Here is a 24,488-nt window from a genome sequence, read left to right as displayed (position 1 = left end):
AGGAGAAAAGTAATTAGGTAAAAAAAAAAAAAAAAGGGTCTTTCAGCAAAGTATCAAGCTAAAGACAGACAATATTATTCTATTATAATCTAACAGCCTGATCCTGATAGCAGGTGCCTTTAACTTTCTTGGACACCAGCTGAAGCTGAGAATGGACAGCATCTTGCAAGAGGCACTCGGCATCTCATGGAATCAAGCCTTGACACAAAATAATAATACAGGTCTCTGATGCAAATTTTTGTATTAAAGTCAATGCACGTAGTGCTTACGGGTGAAAAGGGAACCTTTCACTATAATTGCTACTCATCTAAGGTCTCTGGAACATTCATTCGTGGGTATTTTTGAAGCGCCTTATGAAAGTGTCTCTGATGGCCTGCTTTTGAAGATCCTTATTCTTCAAAAAATGATTCAAAGGCAAGTTTTGTTTCAGGAGATATGATTGTCTAAAAAGTGCTAAAGAACGTCTTGCTCAAGAAAAAAAAATGTGCTAACAGCTGTAGTTTAAAACAGATAACGTAATTTGACACATAGTGGAAATTTTCTGGATATTACAAAAATAGCTTCTGAAGTTATTCTACAAATGTTAGTCTGACAGGTCTAGGCCCTGTAGAGGATAACAAAGCACGAGCAGTATTCACCTTCTGATGATGTACTGCTGAGTCATCGTCATCATCTATTGATAGTATGCTTAGCCTCTTCTTCTAAATATATATTTCTGTTAGTTGTATAATGCATAAGATGGGAATGCAGGGACTATGTTATTTACAGGACTGGTATTGTAATATTTAAGAAGTTCCATCTCGTTCCATCAATACAGGAGATCTTTCAGTTTCTTACATGTTTTTGTAAAACTGTTTTCACTTTGCTGAAGCATCAGTTGCCTTCCTCTTAAAAATGGTACTATTTCTTAAGATTTAAAATATTTTATCTTATAATAACAAAACTTAACAAAAAACCTTTTTCCTCAAACTCTGTAAGTCACAGATAAATTCAGGAGGCCTGATAAGTTCAGGATGAATAAAACACACTGGATCCTAAGAATTTAGCCACTGCATCAGTATTTCTCCTTTTAGTTGTGCTGTGGTTGTTATAAATAACTGCTTGCTTAATCAATGGAGACTAATTAAGAAGACGGAACAAGGCATGCTTTATTATAGTATTAAGTCCTGCATGTTGCCATAGGCAAGCTGTCATCAGTAGCTCTAGAAGGAAATTATAGATATACAACACGAAATATTTTATTGTAATCATAATTAAGCCATAAAAGGACATTTTGGGGTTTTTTTTAAAGCAACAAAGAGTTTTACACCAGTGTAAAGGAGAGCAGAATGTGACTGTAACTTATTTTAGAAGTCAGAGTTTATAATAAATGGAATTGCTTACCCCTGGAACCCGGAGTGTCCAAACTGGATACACAACTAAACACAAAGGGCCAAATTGCCAGTATAAATACTATCTAAATCCATTGAATTCAGATTTTCAATGGTGACAATAACTGCAACGTCTGGCCCAAACCATTTAATTTATATGCCAAATATATAGTGCTGTAGATGTCACTTAAGGTCAGATCCTATTCATATTACTTACAGTAGTAGTTTAATTGCATTGACATAATTGGAATGAGTCAGGCAAATAGGACTTATTCCTGATAGGCCCCAGTTATTTATACATGTAAGTAACTCTTCTTGTGAGTATTCCTACCCTCCTTAAAGGGCAACTCCAAATAGGCCAAACTCTTTAGGACTGGAGCCCAAGTCTTGAACAGGATCATTTCATAGAATCATAAAATCATAGAAAATTAGGGTTGGAAGAGACTTCAGGAGGTCATCTAGTCTAACCCCCTGCTCAAAGCAAGACCATCCCCAACTAGATCATCTCAGGCAAGGCTTTGTCTAACCTCCAAGGATACCACCTCTCTGGGTAAACTGGTGTTTTACAAGTGTTTTACTACCCTTCTAGTGAAAAAAAAATCTTCCTAATATCTAACCTGAACTTCCCTTGCTGCAACTTGAAACCATTGCTCCTTGTTTTGTCATCTACCACCACTGAGAAGAGTCTAGCACTATCCTCTTTTGAAGCCCACAGCAGGTAGTTGACAGCTGCTATTAAGCCCCCTCTCAGTCTCTTCTCTAAACTAAATAAGCCCAGTTCCCTCAGTCTTTCTTCATAAGTCATGTGCCCCAGACCTGAACCATTTTCACGGCTCTCTGCTGGACTCTTTCAGTTCGTCCACATCCTTCTGTAGTGGAGGGCCCAAAACTGAACACAGTACTATAGATGTGGCCTCACCAGTGCTGAATAGATGGGAATAATCATTTCCCTTGATCTCCTGGCAACACACCTACCAATGCAGCTCAGTATGCTATCAGCCTTCTTGGCAACAAGGGCACACTGCTGGCTCATATTTAGCTTATTTTCCACTGTAACCCCAGGTCCTTTTCTGCAGAGCTGCTGCCCAGCCAGTCAGCCCCCAGCCTGTACTGGTGCATGGGATTATTCCATCCTCAGTGCAGGACTTTGCACTTGTCCTCATTGAACCTCATGAGATTCCTTTTGGCCCAGTCCTCCAATTTGTCTAGGTCACTCTGAATCCTAGTCTTACCCTCCAATGTATCTACTACACGCCTACCCTCTACCCCCATCTTAGTCCATCCACAGACATGCACTCTATGCCATCTTCCAAATTGTTAATGAAGATATTGAACAAAAACAGCCCCATAATGAACCCCTGGGGCTCTCTACTTGATACCAGCTGTCAACTAGACATTGAGCCATTGATTACTACTCTTCAAGTCCAATGCTCCAGACAGTTTTCTGTCCAGCTCATATTCTCCCAGGCAAGCTAAGGAAATGTTGTGGGAGACTGCATCAAAAGCCTTGCTAAAATCAAGGTACACCACATCCACTGGTCTCCCCACATGCACAGAGCCACTCATCTTATCATGGAAGGCAATCAAGTTAGTCAGTCATGATCTGCCCCTAGTGAGTCCATGCTGACTGTTCCTAATCACCTTTTTCTCCTCCAAGTGCTTAGAATTAAATTCCTTGAGGTTCTTCTCCATGATTTTTCCAGGGACTGAGGTAAGGCTGACTGGTCTATAGTTACCCAGATCCTCCTTTTCCCCTTTCTTAAATATGGGCACTATGTTTGCCCTTTTCCAATCATCTGGGACCTCTCCTGGTTGCTATGAGTTTTCAAAGATGATTGCCAAATGCTCTGCAGTCACATCAGCCAACTCCCTCAGCACCTTCAGGTGCATCCCATCCTGCCCCATGGTTTTGTACACATCTAGCTTTTCTAAAGAATCTCTAACCTGTTCTTTCACCACTGAGGGTTGCTCACCTCCTCCCCAAACTGTGCTGCCTGGTGCAGTAGCCTGGGAGCTGATCTTTGGTTAATGCTAGTGAATCATAACTGGTGCTTAACAGGTATGAATCTAGAAATGGTCAAAGGGATAAGTGGGGTTTCATAGAGATGGAATTTCTAACCTCCAATTTTTGCAATATAGAAGCAGTAAATATCATACTGAAGAAAGAAGTGAAAAATATAAAATGCTGTTAATAGCACGTATTCAATATAATACAATATTTCCCATTATTTTTCAGCCTCTTCATCAAGCCAAGTACTTTGCCTTCTTCCTCACTATATACAACTTGCATGTGCACTGATCAACAGCATCATGGAGTGTTCTGTTTCATTGCTTAAGTAATGTATGTGTAGGAGTCAAGCCAATACATCATTTTTGGCAATACTCTAGTAGCAATATATGTGCAGTCAAAGCTTCCAAAGAAGATGGAAGTCTTGGAAGGTCCTTTAAAAAATACATGCTTTTCTTGCCATCTACAGTGAATCTGTAGGAAGATTAATACATTGATTAGTTTTCATTAGACATATGTCTGTTATTCTGTCAGTTCATCTAGATGTTTTCAAGTAGCTAATTTCTGTGGTGTGTCTCAAGGTTGTCTGAAATTAATACAGGTTAGAAACTAAAACATTTGATGCTATTTTGGTGTTCAATGATTTATGTGTCAAATCTACTTTTAAATCCTTTGGGAGGTTAAACATAGTTTGTCAAAGTGATATTGGGACTGCTGATCTATTTTTGGTTAAAAAATTTATTGCCATAGCCTATTCCATCAAACACTCTCTATTCTAACTTCCAGGTTGCTTCTTGAATACTACAAACTAATACCACTTGTTTGCTCAGCTTGAAATTCCTCTGAGGGGACTTCATTTATTTCTTCCATCCCTGTTCAATTAGTTAATTGTTTAATAATGCTGTATAAATCTCTGCAAACCAACATTTTTTTCCCTGATGAAAATCCTATTGTTATAGAGAAGCAAGATTTTTTTGAGTGATATCTTTTATTGGAACTACTGTATAAAATAAAATCCTTGCCTCTTGCATATTGCCTAGACCATCACAGCTACAATATCGTTTCAGCTACTCTGTTGCTGTAAATAACTTTTCATTCAATGAGCAAATTACAGATTTCCATACAGATACCTGCACACATAAAAGAAAAATTAAATTGAGTCAGATAACTAAAAACCCAGCACTTTGGACCTGAACATATTCAGCACTTATTCAATATAATACTATATTTCCAATTATTGAGAAGTTGAGGGAGCTTAAAATCTCACAGGAACAGGCCCTACATGGACACACTGTTAAAAGCACAAAGGTGTTATCCACTAAAGCTAGGTATAGGCATTAAAAAAGTCCAATGCAGGACTGATCTAAGTTACATGGTTTTCTGTAAGTGGTGTAGTTTAGATCAGTAGCAAACAGAACACACATTTGCTCTTTGGGAGGGTGGGAATGAGGGCAGAGGCAAAGCTTAGACCGGGTTCCAGCATGTTTAAACTAGTCTATGTATGCTGAACTTCTGGTCTGTTACAGGTATAGACTGGTTTCCAAACCCTTATACCAGTAAAAGTGTAACATTTGTACCTGGCTTAAAAATCTAATTCAGTGGGTGCATTTACATGAGACATTTAACTCGACAGTAGAGCTAATTACTACACAGTAAGCATCAGCATCTACATGTGCAGACAATTATTGAGCAGTAATTGATTCTAATTCCAAGTAAATTTGCTACCTGCAAATGCAAGCCGCAAATTTACCCAAGATTACCTACTGCACAGTAGTGCATGTGTAGACGTCTGCCCACGAGCAAATGTGCTCCCAGTCAGCCGGTCTGCAGGGGGTGGGAGATTACTCCCTGCCCCCGGGAGCTGCCTGTTGCTATCAGAGCCCAAGTTAATCTTGCAAGGAGAGACAATGTCCTCCTGCCCCTGCGGGAGGGAGCTCCCAACCCCAGCCCTGTGATCATGAGGCTGGGAGATCCTTATCACCCAGTGCCACCTGCAGAGTTGGTGCTGGGAGATAAGGAACTCCCAGCCCAGGCCCTGCAATCGGGATGGCAGAACAGGGGCTCGGAGCTCCCTGCTGCCAGGGCAGGGAGATATTATCTGGTGGCAGAGCCCTTCCCAGCAGCAGCTCTGTCCTGGCCCCTGGCTGCTGCAGGGACCCATTGCAGGGCTGCAGGGAGTGGGAGTAGTCTCCTGCTAGGAGCAGCAAGTCTGTTCCCGTGTCCCTGCATGTGCAGACACATGCCCAAGAGAGTTTAGTCTCAAGTAGTTTACTTGAAAGTAAACTTCTCCTGGATTATTTGCATGTGCAGATGCACACAGTGAGGCTATTTGTGTGAACAAGGATTCAGGAGGTTTAAGTTGTTGAAATGGTATGTGTGGTTTTAACAATATAGCCATAGCAATGAGCAGTGTATCAGCAAGACTAAAATGCATGTTTTTAGTTTAACACTGTGTTCCTCATCCATAAGAATGAAACATTTAGGCACATAACTCAGCTGTAGCTTTCCTTTTGATGTAACTAATTAGCCTGGCTGGTAAGGACTCTTTTTTTTTTTTAACTTTTACACCTTTCTTCAAATATATTTGAAGCAGTCATGCTGACACAGCATTTGAAATTACCCACTGCTGGAAAACCAGTCCCAAGAGTCTCACTTCTGTCACAGTGGGGCAAGATGAAGTATGACACAGTATTGCTCAAGGCTGCATGGGTTTTCTTATTTATTTATTTTGTCTTCCTCATAATTTTCCTCTGTTACTCTTAGCTTTCCATCAGGTTTCTTGACAATCCACTGAATCATCCACTTGGCTTTCAAAAAAGCTCTGTTTCTACATTTAGCAAAATAGATATGTAAGCGTACCATGCAAAAAACTCCTTCCATCCCTTCCACACTGTTAGCACTAAATCAAGTAATGAGGTTGTTTACAGACTAAACAACATATGAGATCTCATTTTGTTTTACCTTAACCATTGTGTTTTTCCCTCCCTTCCTCACAGATGATGGAAATGCTTAAAACAAACTAAGGTAGTACAAAACTGACTAATGTAAGTGTAAGCATGGCACCCCATAAGCCAAGCTGTGAAATGTGTGTGTGCTGCTGCCACAGTATATTGCATGGCTTTCTGCTATTGTTTTGTGTTTCTGATGTTAGGCAGCATGTCCAGCTGCTTGTAAGCATTTCATTTAAGAAATATATGTATATTATTAACTTTCATTTCATATTTTTTTTAAATAATTTTTCTCCTCTTGTAAAATAGCTTGTGGCTGATGATAGCAACAAAGCTGCAAGCACTGCAAAAAGTATTTGTTCCGGTAACAGCCAGAAACTTCAGTCCATGCCAGGATGCCTTTGGGCTTGGTTCCATAGAAATGTAAAATAAGCAAGTATAAATTTGGGATCCACATGACTCAGAACAACATCAATCACCTTGTGATCTCTTCTGTGGTTACCTCTTAAAGTTAAGCTCACTGTAGGGTTCAAGTCATATGTTAGCGTGGCTGACAGCTACATACATCTCTGCCTGTGCTACATGAATGCTTTACTGTAAGTCTGTTATCCTGAAATGAGTAGCTTTTGTGTTATTTTATACGATGGATGCAATGAATAATTTGTATTTTCAAACACTACAAACAGGCTACTATGAATCAAAAATATTAGCTTTTCCTAAACTTTGTGGGTGACCATGATGCTAATAGCACTAGTCTGAAATGTACGCACTTCCCTACAGACTCCCCGGTGCTTCTAATTAATGATCTGCAACACCCTTGCTATTCTTATGCTGGGTTTCTCTTAAGCTCAGACTGCCACTCCTATTTAACAGTGTCATGATTTTGTGATGCACTCGAATAGGGAGTAGAAGGAAACTCATTTTCGTTGTGCCCTCAGCTGTAATTGGAAACCAGATCACCAGAGGTGACAGGTCAGGGCGCCAGTGTGCAGTATCATTTTTCTTTTTTGGGATAATAAAATCAAAGTAGTGAAATGTAGTTAGTTACTCTCAGGATTCTCAGTTCAACTCTTTGCAACTCAGCTATTCACATAGGAGTTCATAGTTAAATTTTCTTGCTGTAAACTGAAAATACAACTTCACACTAACATAACTCCATGCCTGATTTATTTGAATGACAGCTACCTTCTGAATTACCAAGACTATAACAATTGGAAATTTGACACATGATACTTTTACAGCTCTTCTCTGTTATCCCACATAGGAGCTACAGGTCTCTTCCTTAACGCACTAATGATTAGAACTGTCAGAGTCAGAGCAAACCCACCTGGTGAGCAAGGTCACCTTTTTATACTCTATAACAAAACAGATCACCAGGCTAAGGAAGCTCTAATTAACATCAGAAGTGAATTTAAAAGCAAAGGAGAAAATTGGACAGAGAGATAAGATACTCTAGAAGTAAGATTATGTTTGCAACCCTCCCAAAAGAAGGCCAAGAACCTTGTTTTCAAATACTGCTAATGCTGGGGATAAATTAGAGAAAAGACTGGGAATAAATAATGACATTGAAGTCTCCTCTTTGGTGGGTTTGTGAACACAGACAGAGTCTCTAGAACAAAGACACAGGCACAAGCTCAGTAGGCAACAGCCTATTATGAATTTATTCCTGGAAGAGGGGACAGAAGCAGCTCCCTTCCTGCCACTCATCCTTCTTCTGCCTCCAAAAATCAGGATAGTTTCCATCCCAGCAGGAAGCACACCCAACCCTCTGCTTCCTACTAGTGGGGTCCTGCCCTTCTGAAAGAAACCAGACCTTTTGTGAGTGGTTTTGAGATGTGCCAAAACACAAACGCACTCAGCACAGTAACCTCCATACGCTGCTCCCCATTTTAGAAGAAATGTATCCTCACCTCTAAATAACAAACAAAATGATTGATGCAATCAGTTTCCTTGGACTGTGCTGATGCTACCTGGCCAGCATCAATAGCAGCAGGTGTTTCAGTAGCCCTGCCCCAGGCTGTTTTGGTATTCCTTGAATTGGATCTCTCTCACACCTGGAAATTGGAAAGAGAACTGCCGACCCTTTGATCATGCAGGATTTCAGTCAATTAATATGTAATACCTGGGTATTTCTTTGACCCTCTTGCCTGGCCTCATATAGAACCGCTGAGACCTTTTGTACAGTTTTTAAAGGTCTAGAAAGAGTTTCTGTAATTTAGGTGATTTCCCCAGTCTGTGATGGGAGTCTCTCTCCTAAATCTATTTTCTTATGTTACAAGGGAGAGTGAGTAACCTGTAAGTCAAAATGAGATTTCTCTTTCTTGTCACCCTATTCTAAATGATTCTCTATACCCCAGCCATAGAATTTAACTGCCCTGTACATGGCTGACATATTCTGATACAAAGTCACAAGTAGTAAGGAGCAAGTACCAAGAACTACATATGTTAGTAAAAATCTCTTTTCCTTTCCTAAACATGACACAGAAAGGTGTAAACTCAGTATATTGAAGCTTACAGTTGCTTAAATGTACGAGTGTGACAAAAAGCAAATATTCATTCCAGCCATCTCGATTAGCATGTCAGACAAAGTTAGATTCAAGGTTAGACAACATAGTAAAAGGGCATTAAGTTAAAGTTATGCAACAAAGCTATTGTTTTGGCTCTCATGTTTTGGAAAGAGAAGTACCAGGCTTTAAACTCTAGTGCTAAATTAGCAACCTGGACCAATGTGCAGTTCTCCATTTCTCCTTCTTCAAAGAGAATCTATCAACAGCAAATCATATCTTCCACCACCTGACTCCATATTTTCTATTGGGGTGCTCAACCTCTGGCCCACCAGCCAGATCCAACGCCAGGTGTCATGTCATCCAGTCTGCAGGACTCCTCACAAGTCCGAAAATTTGGGAGCAGAAAAACAGTAGCATTGCTCTCCTTCTGTCAAATTTCTAGACCCATGCAGGCTAAATAGGGAGGCACGGGGCCTGAAACCTGGTGCACAGGGCTGAGCAAGAGTGGCACAGGGCCCAATCAGGCCTGCCAACCCACCCTACAACACTTGCCAGACCAACAGAGCCAAAAAATTAAGTACTACTGCTTTTGACTATGTATTTTCATTTGTTTTCCCTGTTCCCTGAGATGCAATTATTCCTTCTGCCCTCCATTTCATGGGGTTCAACAAGGACAAGTGCAAAGTTCTTCACTTAGGATAGAGCAATCCCATGCACCGGTACAGGCTGGGGGTTGACTGGCTGGGCAGCAGGTCTGCAGAAAAGGACCTCCGGGTTACAGTGGACAATAAGCTGAATATGAGCCAGCAGTGTGCCCTTGTGGCCAAGACGTCTAACAGCATTCTGGGCTGCATTAGTAGGAGTGTTGCCAGCAGGTCAAAGGAAAATAATTCCCCTCTATTCAGCATTGCTGAGACTACATCTGGAGTACTGTGTTCATTTTTGGGCCCCCAACTACAGAAGGATGTGGACAAATTGGCAAGAGTCCAGAAGAGGGCAATGAAAATGGTTTGGGGGCTGGGGCACATGACTTATGAGAAGCTGAGTGAACTGGGTTTATTTAATCTTGAGAAGAGAAGACTGAGTAGGAATTTAATAGCAGCCTTCAACTACCTGGAAGGGGCTTTCAAATGAGGATGGAGCTAGACTGTTCTCTGTGGTGGCAGATGACAAACCAAGGAGCAACAGTCTCAAGTTACAACAAGGGAAGTTTAGGTTAGATATTAGGAAGAATTTTTTTACTAGGAAGGTAGCAAACCACTGGAACAGGTTACCCAGAGAGGTTGTGGACTCTCCATCCTTGGAGGTTTTTAAGACCCAGCTAGACAAAGCCTCAGCTGAGATTATCTAGTTGAGGATGGTCCTGCTTTGAGCAGGGGGTTGGACTAGATGACCTCCTGAGTTCCCTTCCAACCCTAATTTTCTATGATTGTAAGCAGGCTATTTTATTTATTTATTTATATGCACACGCGCGTGCGCGCGCACACACACACACACATATACATGACATACATACTATATATTGCAGACATTCTGTATAGTATATACACACTACAGTTGCCTTAATGCCAATTGCATCATTCTAGCAAATAACATGAATATATTTTCCAAGTATATGCTGCACACTTTACCCTCATGTTAAGGTTAACTCCATGATATCAGTCCCAACTGATAGTCCTCGATCAGAGCCCCATACTATGACGAAACATCATTCCTATGTAAGGCTGTCAGTATCTACAGTGGTCTGCCAATTGCCCATTACATTCCATCTTTTCACCAGTTGCCATGCTGAGCACCCCAAGCTATGACATTAGTTAGTTTTTTTGGTCTCTCCTATGGTGCTTCTCTTTATAGTCTTTCAGGAAACACAGAAACTTGTGCCCAGAATCAATTAGGATCTCACAGGACACTCCCAAGCCTCTCCTGGAGAGTAGATTTCACTCCCTGCGGTCCCATTAGGTGGCTTAGAATTTGCTAAATGGCAGCTTGGGGCTCTGTTTCCTTTACTAAGCTATCCAATGGTAGTTTTTATCAGTTGCCATCCTGTCTGAAATGTCCAGGCGTTCCACATTTCTAGCAGGCTCATACCCTATGATATTTCTAACTTACACTGGCATCCCAGTGGGCCTTGAGCAGGGTGTTGCCTTCTTTCCCTTGATTGAAAACCCCAGTTTTCGTTTTGCTTGTTGCTGTGAGGTTACTTGCCTCCTTTCCATGTGGAGCTATCTGACTCTCCTAGTCAGTATTTTCACTTCTTCCTGCAGATTCCTAATTAGAGAAGCTAGATGTTTTCAAGATGGCAGGGTCACATGGGATGGACCCTAGATTACTAGAGATATTGGTTTAGGTGATTTCTGAGTCATTAGCTGTCCCCCCTGAGAACTCGTGGAAGTTGGGTGAGGTCCCAGATACTGGAAAAAGACAAAGATAGTGCCCAGGGAAGAAGGAGGATCTGGGGAATTATAGACCAGTCCTTCTGACCTTGATACATGAAAAGATAATGGAGCAGGTCCTCAAGAAATCTACCATGAAGCACCTAGAGGAAAACAAAGGGATAGCCGGCATGGAGTCACCAAGAGCAAGTCATGCCTGGCCAACCTGATTGCCTTCTATGATAAGGTGACAGACTCTGTGGATGTAATATACTTTGACTTTAGCAAGGCTTTTGACACTGTCTCCCATGATATTCTCATTAATAAGCTAAGGAATACAAACTAGACAAAAGTCCTATAGTTGAACCATCATACTCAAGGTTTAGTAGGGAGGAGATATCAAGTGGGTTCTACAGGGATTTGTCCTGGATCAGGTATTTTTCAATATCTTCATTAATGATTTGGATGATGGGACTGAGGGAATGCTTAGCAAATTTGCACATGACACCAAGTTGGGTGGAACTGCAGACACTCTGAATGGCATGGATTGGATCCAGAATGATCTGAACAGACTGGACAAATGGTCTGCAATCAATCAGATGAGATTCATAGAAGTGTAGAAAATTAGGGTTGGAAGAGACCTCAGCAGATCATCTAGTCCCTTGCTGTAACTTGAGAACATTGCTCCTTGTTCTGTTATCTGCCACCATTGAAAATAGATCCATCCTCTTTGGAACCACCCTTCAGGTACTTAAAGGCTAAATACCTCCTCAGGCTTCTCTTCCCAAAACTAAATAAGTCCAGTTCCCTCAGCTACTCCTCATAAGTCATGTTCTCTAGCCCTCTAACCATTTTTCTTGCCCTCTCCAGTATCGACTTTCTCTAATTTGTCCACATCCTGCCAAGAGTCGGGGGAGAAAAATTGGACACAGTAGAATGTGGCCTCTAGATGTGGCCTCACCAGTGCTGAACAGAGGGGGGAAATTACTTCCATCAGTCTTCTGGCAACACTCCTACTAATGCAGCCCAGGATGCCGCTAGGCTTCTTCACAACAGGGGCACGCTGCTGGCTCATATTCAGCTTACCGTCTACTGTAACCCTCAGGTCCTTTTCTGCAGGTCTGCTGCTTAGCCAGTCAGATCCCAGCCTGTACCAGTGCATGGGATTGTTCCATCCTAAGTGCAGAACTTTGCACTTGTCCTTATCAACGTACGTGAGATTTTGTTTGGTCCAATCCAAATCCTCCAATTTGTCTAGGACTCTCTGAAGCTTAGCCCTACGCTCTTAACATATTTACTACTCCACCGAGCTTGGTGTCATCCATAAACTTGCTGAGGGTACACTCCATCCCATCTTCCAGATCATAAATGAAAATACTGATCAAAACTAGCCATAGGACTGACCCCTGAAACACTCCACTTGATGCTGGCTGCCAAATAGACACTGAGCCATTGATTACTTCCCTTTGAGCCTGATGATCCAGCCAGTTTCCTATCAACCTTACATGTTGTTGAAGACTGTGTCAAAAGCCCTGCTAAAGTCGAGGTACATCACATCCAATGCTGTCCCCACACCTACAGAGCCCATCACCTTGTCTTAGAAGGCAATCAGGTTGGTCAGGCATGACTCGCTCTTGGTGAATGCTGACTTTCCCTAAGCACCTTGTTCTCATCCAAATGCTTAAAAATGGATCCCTTCAGAGTTTGTTTCATGATTTTTCCAGGGACTGGAATGAGACTGATTGGTCTGCAGTTCTCTGGATTCTCCTTTTTCCCTTTCTTAAAGATGGGTACTACACTTGCACTTTTCCAATCATGCAAGACCTCTCCCGATCACCACAAGTTTTCAAAGATAATGGCCAGTGGCTCTGCAATCACATCAGCCAACCTCCTCAGCATGCTCCGGTGCATCACATCCAGCCCCACAGACTTGTACACATCTAGCTTTTCTAAATAGTCCCTAACCTTTTCTTCATGAACAATGCATGCCCCCAGAGGCTGGGGGGGCACGGTGACTGCCTGCAGGCAGTGGTGGCAGCGGCAGAGGTGTGGCAATGGCAGGGGCATGGCAGCAGTGAGCAGGGAACTCCCGCAGGTGGCCGCGGCAGTGTCAGGGAGGTTGGGGAGGTGGCGAGCGCCGACTGGTAGTTGGTAACCATCTGCAGACACCACTGGCAGTGTCAGTGGTGGCCAGCAGCGATGAGCACCCACCTGCAGGTGGTGTCGGCAGTGGAGGAGAGAGGCGGTGAGCGGTGACCATCCACCGGCAGTGCCTCTTTCAGGGGGTGCACTGCCAATCTCAGGGGGTGCACATGCACCACCTACATGTCGCCAATGCAGTTTTCACCACTGTTCGCTACTCACCTCCTCCCCAAATTGTGCTGCCAGGTGTAGCAGTCTGGGGGCTGACCCTGCCTGTGAAGACCAAGGTTAAAAGAAAAGCATTGAGCACCTCAGCCTTTTCTGCATTGCCTGTCACTAGGTTACATCCCCCATTCAGTAAGGGACGTGCACTTTCCCTGATCTTCTTCTTGCTGCTGACATATCTGTAGGAACCCTTCATTTTACCCTTCATGTCCCTTGCTAGCTGCAACTCCAGTTGTGCTTTGGCCTTCCCAATGCCATCCCTCTATGCCTGAACAATACTCTTATACTCCTCCCTAGTTGTTTGTCCAAGTTTCCGCTTCTTGTAAGCTGTGTTTTAGCTCAGTGGATAGTTCCCTGCTAAGCCAAGCTGGTCTTCTGCCATACTTGCTAGTTTTCCTGTGCATCACAATGGTTCTTTCCTGTGCCCTTAATAAACTTTCTTTGAAATACAACCAGAAATCCTGGACTCCTTTCCCCCTCAGGTTGGCCTCCCAGGGGATCCTGCCCATCAGTTTCCTGAGGGAGTTGAACTGTGCTTTTCTGAAGTCCCAGGTCCTTACTCTGCTGCTCTCCTTCCTTCTTTTCCCCAGGATCCTGAACTCAGTCATCTCATGGTCACTGCTGCCCAAGTTGCCATCCACTTCTACATTTCCCACCAAATTCTCCCCTGTTTGTTAGCAGCAGATCAAGAAAAGCATACCTTTAGTTGGCCTTTCCAACACTTACACCAAGACATCCCCAACACTCTCCAAAAAACTTCTTGTATTGCCTGTGCACTTCTGTACTGCCCTCCTCACAGATTGAAGTCTTCAGGGTGATTGAAGTCCCCCATGAGAACCAGGGCCTGTCATCTGGAAACTTCTGCTAGCTGTTTGAAGGAAGCCTCATCCACCTGGTAATAAGGACAAATACAAAAGGCAGCATTTGGAATAACATAATTGCATGCACAAATACCTTTCTATGCACAAATATATCCTGGGGAATTAATGGCTTGATTGCAGTAGCCAAACACCAAAATTTGCTTGCCAAAGTCTACATGACTACCACATAGTGCAACTAATCTGATCTTGGAGAACAGACATTTTTTACATAGAACTGTAGAAGAAAGAGATGCTGGAAATGACAACATAATGGCCTCCCACAGGATAGTGTGCTAGCACCAATCCTTTTTAACATATATACCAATGACCAATCCATACAGAGTAATATGAGGAGCTTCATATATGCTGATGATCTATGTATCACATCACAAGAGAAGGACTTTGTCACTGTCAAGAACAGACTGACATGTGCACTGAGCAACCTCTCAGATTATTACAATAAGTGCCATCTTCGTGCCAACCCAACCAAGACACAGGCCACAGCTTTTCACCTACACCATACAGAAGCCAAGTAGAAATTAAACATAATCTGGGATAGTATCCCACTGACTAATCACTTGAACCCTGTCTACTTGGGAGTTACGTTGGACTGAACACTTACCTTCAAAGCACATGTAACAACATACTTAGAAAGTTACTCACCTCAAATTGGGGAGCAAATCCAGCTACATTACAAACCACTGCTACTGCTTTGTGTTACTCCATTGCAGAGACTGCAGGAATAATGCAAACAGAATATGCAATGAAAACAGTATGCTGAGTATGGGAACAATCAGTTCATGCCAAGAAAATATACCCAGTTCTAAATGACAGCTGTCATGAAACAACAGGATATCTAAAGCGAACACCAAAGGATACCCTATACTTATTGCACCACCTGATATTAGAAGAAAGGTAGCAAGCCAAAAAGAAAGATCACAGCATATGGAAGATGAAGCATCCATTCTATACTCACACAAAAGTAACTAAACAGATTAAAATACAAAAGAGTTGTGACCAGTGTTGTGCCATGGGACTCAACAGCTGACAGGGCACAACTGAGATTATAGAAGGAAAGACTACGTGCAATCAAGTGCTCTGAAATTCACCTGGAACTCAGGAGGACCTTACAAGACGTGGACAATCAGACACATGCAGCCCAACGGCTACCACCACTCCCATTGGGTTGCAATGGGAAAAGACCCAGGAGGCACCACCTGCACAGCCCAAAGAGCAGGGAGCAGTCCACCACCAACACAGCCTATGTGGCAAGGGGGCCACATGCTGCCATCATAGCCCACATGTAAGGAGAGAATCCTAAGGGGACATCTCTCCCTCTCCCCAGTGTGCATGGTCTGCTTGGTGTGCGGTCCCTGGCCACACCGAGGTTGGACAGCCCTGCCTCAAACCATTGACTTTGCCTTGCAACTTGGCCAGCTAGGCAATCATACAATCATACCTAATCCTCCAACAGTTAAACCACTTAGCTTTACCCCTGGCAGCAGTCAGCCCCAGCCAAGAAGCTCTACTGAATTTACTGGTATGAGGTCAAACAGTTGTACCATGATATATTTGATCCCCAGCATGGCAGTCCCCATTCTACAGAGCTGACTAACCTGGCTGTAGTGACTGTGCCCAGAGTGAGCCCGCACTTAGACATGTTGCATCCTGCTCTGTGAATACCAAGTACTGAACTGGAAGTCATGTCACTGTGTTAGAGCATTGCTGCCAACAGGGTAATGCACCCTGCTGAAAACTTACCCAGGCATGCAGGCTGTGAGTATAGGAAGTCAACCACTGGCAGCCTTATAGTTCCCTGTTCCTGGCTTACGGCTTTCTTTTACTACTGCCAGTGAGTAGAGTCAAGCCCAGAAAGAGAAATAAGATTGATTCCTGGAAGGACTCTGCCCCAAGTATAGAGAACATAGTATTGATATCTGTGGTGCAGGTTATAAGGTATGTTATAGAAAGCCTGTGGGAATGCTGGAAGGACAGCCCTGCCTTCCAGAGTCCCAGTGCCATCCCTTGCTCAGAGGACCATCATTCTTTTTGTAGCATGTGAGATCTTCAGAGACATTCCTAAGGTGTGACTGGCCTCCCACATACTCTCCATGGGCAGAACAATAGTAATTAAAGGTATTGCATCTGCTGCATCTACTTACCCAGGTAAGAAGAGAAGATCAGAAATACCGTCCTTCCTCTGGCTTCCTCTCATTTCTGTGGGTCAGCATGCAATCTAACCTACTGGGTAGAGGGGAAAAGAAACCCAGGCAAACTAATAGGCTAGGGACAGACATTCAAAAAGCCTGAGCCTGAATTGATTCAATCTTTTCAGGTTAGTCTAACCTGGCTAGGCTGAACGGGTTTGAAACTGGACAGACATTCTCTCTGGACTGAGGAAATTCAGGCACATGCCTGCAGTGGCTCAGGCTAGAAGCCGGGGGGCGATAGAGCAGCCCTCCTTTCTCTTCTTCAGGGAGCTGAGCTGAGAGGGCTGTGGCCAGGCTCTGGCAAGACTTTCATTAAGGAGGTCTGCCTGCGTGGTCACCTGCTTTTCCCTACTGGTTGCTAAAGGGGCGTGTTGCCAGCCCCCAACCCCAGGGTAGTATACTGAGGCAAGGTGGGGGGAAGGGGGTGCAGTGCATGCATCCGTTGATGGTATGGAGCTTTTCAGTCTCCCTCCCTGCTTCAACATACTGTTTGCAGCAAACTGACAGGCGAGTAAGTCAGCCAGAGGGCTGATAACAGTCTTTATCACCCAATTAGTAAACCAATAGCCTCTCTCCACATTACTTCAAACTTCTTAAACATCTTACCAGCTGACATGTTGATTAGCTCCAAAAGCCCTAAGCAGTCACTGTTCTCTCTGCCTATCCCAGTGAAATTGGAGACACACACACACACACACACACACACACACACAGATACCTCTCGGCATTAGCTACCATACCACATGCTGGCTATGGTCCCTGCTGTGGTAGAGGAGGAAGGGATCTCTGCTTAAACAGAGAGTGGTGAAGGGGGGAGAAGGGAGTGGGAGCAGGAGGAAGCCAGCAGACCCTGCTGTGCCTGCAAGTCTGTGCTGAGCCCCAGCCAGGGAGCAGAGGGGAGGGGCCTGCCCTGCTGTGGAGCAGAGAGCCCCGCCCAGCCCAGAAAGCATGCTGGGATGCTGGGGGACTCTGATTTAACTTAAACCAGCAAGGGATCTGGGACAGACATTGCATAAACCAGTTTGAGCCAAATCAGTTAATTCTGATACTACATTCAATCAGTTTTATCTCAAACCGATTTCAGCCATTTTCAAGCTGGTTTATATGCACTGAACATCTGTTCTGTTACAGGTTTAAATCAGTTTCTGATCACTTAAACCAGTTTATGTGTAATGTCTGTCCCTACCCAAAGTGTTTTTTCAGTGTGTCAGTAAATAAAGCTGGCAAATAGCCTGAACGATCACTGGGTAGGCAGCTCTCAAAACTGTCGTACATAGAGCAATAGCTATTTTTAGGCAAGTGTTTCATTTTACATTTACTAACTACCCTGCAGTCTGTTTTTAGGAGTATAATAGTAGATAATATTAGGAATACTTCCAATGTGTTCCTATTGACAATAATTGCTTCTATGATGGGACCTCTAGTGATCAATTTAGTCACAGCACTTTCCACTAAAAAATGTCAGTCAAAAACTTGAGAAACAAAAAGCCACCAATGCACCTGTATTGCACCAGTTTTATGATTTGAATCAAAGTGTTTAATATAATTCTCAATACCTTCTGCTGAAGAGACCAATCCTTGACTTACCACGAGAGGATAAGGGTGATGTAAGTAGGTCTTTCCCATCTCTAAGTGAAGTGAAAAAGCTGGTTCTGGCTCCCATCATGAAGTTAAAAAGCTGGGTCTGAGACTCCACAGAGGGAAAAAGGGGGGAAAGGATGAATGAGGAAAGAAAGGAAAGTTCACTGCCTTCACACTTGAGGCTGGACAGCAAGAAGAGAGAGAAGATTCTCCTTCCATTGGTCTTGGTCCAGAAACACACAAGGCGCCCCATCTGGACATCTGTAAAACAGGATAAAAAGGTTTCCCTGAAATAAAGACATACAGCTGCTATCTTCTGTCTGCAATAGATTAAGGGGGGTTTGCAGTAGATTTCCTGGATGCCTAAAGCCAGATCTGAAAGCAGATCTCGTATTCTCTGAGGTACTCAAGCTCAGTTCTTCTGCAAGAGGAGGAAATATTGCTTCCATCAAGTTTGTGCCTGAGGAGATCTCAAGAAGTAACTCAAAGGACACTAGGGACAAATCTTTGATAAAGCAATATCAAAACTTTGTTTAATTTGTTTTCATTGCTGTTGTAAAACAAACTCACAAGAGACAAAGTGATCTGCAAATAATACAAGCTGTTACTAAGCTGGGAGATGATTTACTGAAAGAGCATGGAAAGGAATAGCAATACATTGCAGTCAACCGTGTCTTTGTAGCTCCCTGTCACTGTGACCATGCAGATAGCATACTTCCATGGGGCCAGTCTCCCAAGCCTGTAGAAATATGCCTACTACCAAGTGCACTGCATGAAAGAGTGGAGGTCCATTGTTTGAGATCACGTGGCTGCGGTGACATTTCTATCCAGGTTCTGGTGACAGAACCATCCTGGGAGTCTTTACTGGTCTTTTCTCTCAATAAAAATGTTTCTGTCTTGCAATGCTGAGTGTTTGCTTCTGCTGAGCACACACTTACAGCCACAATTGTCTATGGTCATACTTGCTATACTACCTAGTATTTAACTGGTCTTCTCCATTATAAAGCAATTTAAATACCAAAAGCATGTTGCAACTCTAGGTTCCATTCTAGAAACAAACTGTCTGTAGCCCTTAATAAGCCCTCTGAATCTGGAAGCTTGTTGCTGACTGAGTTGAATGACTAATAAACCAAGCTACCATGTTTACCTGTGAACCACATGCACCTTTCCCCCAAAATCAGCCCACCAAAATTCAGGGGACATGTCTTAACCAGGTAGGCTGATTTTCTTTCCTGGAATAGAAGCATGGAGAGACTGTTCTGCAATACGGTTGCTGCTTCTCTCTCAGCAAGCAAGCAGTAGGAGTGGAGTCCAGAGTTAACCCTGTCTCAGCTGCTAATGACTTGACAGCCAGAAACTGCCACCCTTGCTTGCTTGCTCACTGAGAGAGAAACAGCATCCATTATACAGCACAGTCTCTCCATGACTCTGGAAAAATCTTTTCCCCCTAAATTCGGCCTTCCAAAAATAAGCCATGTGTTTTTATTTGGGGGCATGTTATATGTGATAAAATACAGTCCTCTGGAACTAGCAGATCAAATGCTGAGCTCACCACACAGAAGTGCACCTGTACAGGCAGCAACACTGTAAGATTCAACGTGGCCCGTTTTCTCCGACTGGGACTCAGATAATATGAGATTCACTTCCACACAGAACAGGCTGGGAGATCTTCTCTCTACATGCCCCCTTTCTGCATTGTCCCCACACTACGTTCCCCCCACCCCCGTGTCCAGCTCTCCTCCCCCTACGTGTTCATTTCCCCTTCCCATCTCTATGCTGCCAGCACCCTTTTTCTAGCCCAGTCTATCATGCTCCTGCCATCTCCCTCTTGACACACTATTCTTCCACCAAGCTTGCATGCCCAGCTTGGCCCCTAGAAATGTCCAAGACAAGCTACAAAACTACAAGACACCTGTTTGTTTGTTTGCGCTCTTTTTAACACCGCATTCATGCTACTCCTTGGGTTTGTCCTCCCTGAAACAAGGTGTTATTTTACACTGAGATGACCCAACAATATAGTAGGTCCTGCTCTACAAAATCCCCATAGAGATATGGCACTCCTTATAGCGGGAGCTCAGCAAGATCAATACTTGACACTGGACCGTGGGTAAACTCACCTAATATACCTTGAAGTAAACCCCTAAAGTGCCCTGCCTCTAGGACAGCCCATGCATGTTGGTTAAAACCCGGGGTATATGGATTGCTTTTGTTCTAAACTATTCTGAATGGGGATTATGGTGTTTTGTGTGTCTAGAACACACCAAGCACACTGCTACCATTATAAAAATATTAAATTAAAATGACATGAATAAATAGTGGTAGAAACAAACAATCTGTGCTCCTTGCAGCATATGGGAAGGTGGGAGGAATTTATGAATGAGATTGGGACAGAGAAGGTGTCTGCTGATGATTGTGTACTGCTAATGAACATTTTTTTGCCAAGGAAAAAAGATAAGAATAGAGACTGTGATTTTAAAATGCTTCCCGAGTAGAATCTATTAAACAGAGCTTAGCATACTCTCCACCTGTCAGAAAGGCCAGGTTTTTCTATAAATATCTCTACCTAGTATAAGCTGCTCAGGCTGCAATAGAAGACTTAAAATATTTTCTGTAACTCCCACCATTTTCCCTGAACAGCTTATCTCAGCTCTGTGGTTTACAAAAATTCCATCGCTGGCAGCAGCAGCCTGTTAAATTGGTTCTAATTAATAAGTGAGTCTTCAGACTTCTTCAAGACAACATTCATAACAGATTCGATGGATAGGCCATGTCATAAAAATTTCTAAATAATGAAAATTAATTGTAATAAAGAAGATTGTTACATGCTGGAGAGCAAACTCCTCAATTACATGTCAAAATTAATAAGCAAAATAAGCACATCTATTTCATGCTGATGGGATGTAATAGGCACCTTAAGGAACGATGCCTTTAAACTGTAGGAGAACATTTGTATAAGTGACTGCCAATTTTAGGTGCCTAACTTAAGATCTTTTAAAGTGGCCCAAATGTGAGAGGATGGGCACTTCGATCTTTTGCAGTATCCAGACCCTAGGCATGCACCCAAAAAATCACAGCATTAAAATATCTAATCAGATTTTGAATATCTTGGTCATGTTGTACATATAAGTCCTGTACCAAAGAAGGAGTTAATGTGACTTGTTTAATTATTTGTTATAGTTTTACATAATGTTGCAAAATACAGACAAATCCCCTACATAATTGCATTGCTTGCACTTTTTAAGTCCAATTAGTATTATTGTGTTTAAAATCTTATGAAGCTTGCCTACATGCTTAGAATTGAATTCATAACTAGTTTGCATGTACCTCTTATTAAATCCTTTTTTTATAATCCTGAGCTAGAGACTTGTAAAAGCTTACAATTTTCAATCAGTTTTAAGGGCAGGCCTGTTATGGGCAGCAGTAAGGTTAACTGAGTTGGGTGTTTTGTTCCAGTCTTATTTCATGAACAGTAAAGTCAGTCAATAAACATTTCTTTAGAAAGACTGGCCAGGACAAACTCCTCAAAACACTAAATTTAGCTCAGAGGAGTAGTGGACATCATCAAACAAGGGGATAGATCCCTTTGGAGTTAGTTATATCCCATCAAATTAAAAGAAGCTAATGATAAGGTGTGTCTGTGAGGGAGATAGATTAGCCAACTCAAGGATTAGCTAACCTGTTTAACCAATCAGAAACCAGTACACTTGTGTTTCTTACAAACCACTGTCAGAAAGAGCAAGGGTTTCAATAATAACCATAACTGATGCACAAGAATATTTTACCAAAGTGACAAGAAGGCTAGCTCAGCAAAACAGCAACAGAGTGATTTCCACAATTCAACAGCTTCATCCAGGTCACTTTGTTTCCATCCCTTCCCTTCATGCAAGAGACTTCTCAGCTATGTTGACATATACAACACGTAGATTTATTTCTATGATCTGCCAGGTGCACAAAATATATGAGCTGATGCAACAGTTTCTAGCCAGGCTGCAGGGGGGAAAAAAGATGTAAGCTTCCATATTTTCCTTTATCCATTAGGCAATTTGGTGCTTCATACGAAGAGAATATTGCTTATAAATCCTATGTAAAACCAGCCTGAGTGTAATATGGAAAGAAGAGAATTTATAGAAATCATGGTGTTAAAGTGATAGCTCTGTCTTCTTATAGGGACGTAAAAGAGTTAGCAGACATATATAGGAGTTAAGATTAAAAGGATGCTTTTCATTTTATTTGTTTTGGTAGATAAAGTTTCTAATTTGGACACTTTTTTCACCGAATCTAGATTTAAACTATGAAAAGTAGTTTGCATGTAGGTGAAATAAAGGTGCAAAAATCCATGTTTCACATATCCGAATGAAAGCTATTTCTCGGGGCCTTGTTTCCAGCTAAGATCCCAGTTCCTTCAATTGGAGACAAATGCCTGAAGCTGCTGTTCCCCACAAGCGATCTGTGGGGAATTGTTTCCCGCTCCGTGATGATTTGGCTCATAAGTAAGGGGCATTCTAAGGCCTTAGTATCAGTAGCAAAGCTTGGTCAAAGGAATTTCCGTTTTCTCCTGGGCTGAAGCAAGCAAACCTGCAAGACTCAGCAATGATGCAATGGATAGTTCAGCTCAAAAGAGACTGTTGTGATCAGCCCTGCTTTGAGCAGGAGGTTAGACTTGACCTCCTGAGGTCCCTTCCAATCCTAACTTTCTGTGATTCTCTGATTCCAAACCTGACTTATATGACACAAGCCACTGAACCTCATCCAGTTATTTCTTCTTCAAACACAGTAACTATAGCTGAGCTAGGACATACCTTAGTGAGACATTATCTCTTGAAAAAGTGATGAGGAATCCACCATATCTCTTGGGTTGCTATTTTAGTGGTCAATTACCCTCACTATGAAAAAATGATGCTTCATGTGCCCTTCAGGTTTTCTAAGTTCAGATTCCAGCCTTTGGTCCTGGTCTTCTGTTCTTACTTTCCGCTCTCACATTAGCATTTTATTTTTCCTACAGTTAAACAAGGGTAGTGTTTCACTGTGGAGCACGATCCCTAGCTAGTGTCCTTTGCAGGTACTAAGTCTATGTATGTGCCTCGCTTGGGCTCACTGGAAACCTTGAAGAGGAGTTCAAACATGGCCACAATTCTTCCAGGGGCCCAGCTGCATTGCTGAAGCTGCCACAGGTAAAATCTTACCCCAGATTAGGCCTCTCAAAGAATAAAAGTCGGACTGTAGTTTGAAGCATTGATGTAAAGTCCAAATTAAATAACAGGTTTCGTCAGAGTAACAGCTGGAGCTACAAATCTGGCAGTTCAATCAGATGCATCTAAAGTAGCCCTAAGGGAGTGCTTAGAAAGATCCCCTTGAATGATGCCTTTGAATAACAGTCTAAGACAGTGATCTCCAAACTTTTTTGATTGTGCACCCCTATCAGTAAAAGATTTTTGAGCATGCACCCCCAGTATAAATATAAATAGAAGTTATTATATTTTCTTCCCACACCCCAATGGATCGTCATGCGCACCCCCAGGGGGTGTGCACACCCCACTTTGGAGACCACTGGTCTAAGAGACTCTCCACAAATTGTTTAATGAGGGCAGCATCTTGGTTCACAAATGATGGTCAGATCTGGAAGACAAAGCTTGGTAATTAGCTCTCCTCATGAAAAGTGCTGCAGAGGGAAAAAAAACTTTCCTTCCCTGACAGTCATGCTTGCCCAACTTTTTATGAGGCAGACCAGAGTGAAGTCCCTAAGAGGCTTACTGCTGTCATTAGGTCCAGCAAGACGCCTGGAGAAGGGTGGGTGAAAATTAACTAAAGACTTGTTTCGGTAATTAATAGGTTCATTTTGGTTTCTTAGCAATAGAAAAGAAACTGCTTGAGATTTAAGCTGTTTGGCTAGCCCCAGTTGGCCATCACTTACCAGGTGGAAATAAGCAACTCTTCTTCCGTTATCAAATACTTCATGAACTCCTGAGGCCTTCCACTGTGAGTGAGGGATGACAGCTCGCCACTTGTTACTGTAGTGAGGGAGGTAGAAACAACCTGCAAGATCAGAGGCCTATAGTGCATCTTTCCAATGTGATTATTTGAGGTGTTCCAGAGTGTTAAAAGCCAATAATGGGTGTTCTTTCTTTAAACTTATCTGACCCCTATTGATAATGAAAAAGATCAAGGATGAGAAATTTCTTCACAAACATACCTTGTCCTCTGAGCCTTGTTTCATAGTTTCATAGTTTCTAGGGTCGGAAGGGACCTGAGCAGATCATCTAGTCCG

The 24,488-nt window shown here is 42.6% G+C and overlaps 1 long non-coding RNA gene across 2 annotated transcripts in view; it reads left to right on the top strand.

Moving 5' to 3' along the window:
- Positions 1-24,488, top strand: part of LOC109315737 — a 132,550-nt gene that overhangs the window by 69,692 nt on the left and 38,370 nt on the right. The window contains exon 2 of one of the 2 annotated variants that reach the window (XR_002102595.1): positions 6,375-6,422. The exons of the other annotated variant lie outside the window; for it this stretch is intronic. This is a non-coding gene — a long non-coding RNA (uncharacterized LOC109315737). The remainder of the gene's footprint in view (positions 1-6,374; positions 6,423-24,488) is intronic. 2 annotated transcript variants of the gene reach the window in all.

Source organism: Crocodylus porosus, unplaced genomic scaffold, assembly GCF_001723895.1.
Source record: "Crocodylus porosus isolate Cpor-Errol unplaced genomic scaffold, CroPor_comp1, whole genome shotgun sequence".
Taxonomy (NCBI): Eukaryota; Metazoa; Chordata; order Crocodylia; family Crocodylidae; genus Crocodylus; species Crocodylus porosus.
Note: the sequence above shows the minus strand (reverse complement) of the source record. Positions and strands in the feature narration are given on the sequence as shown.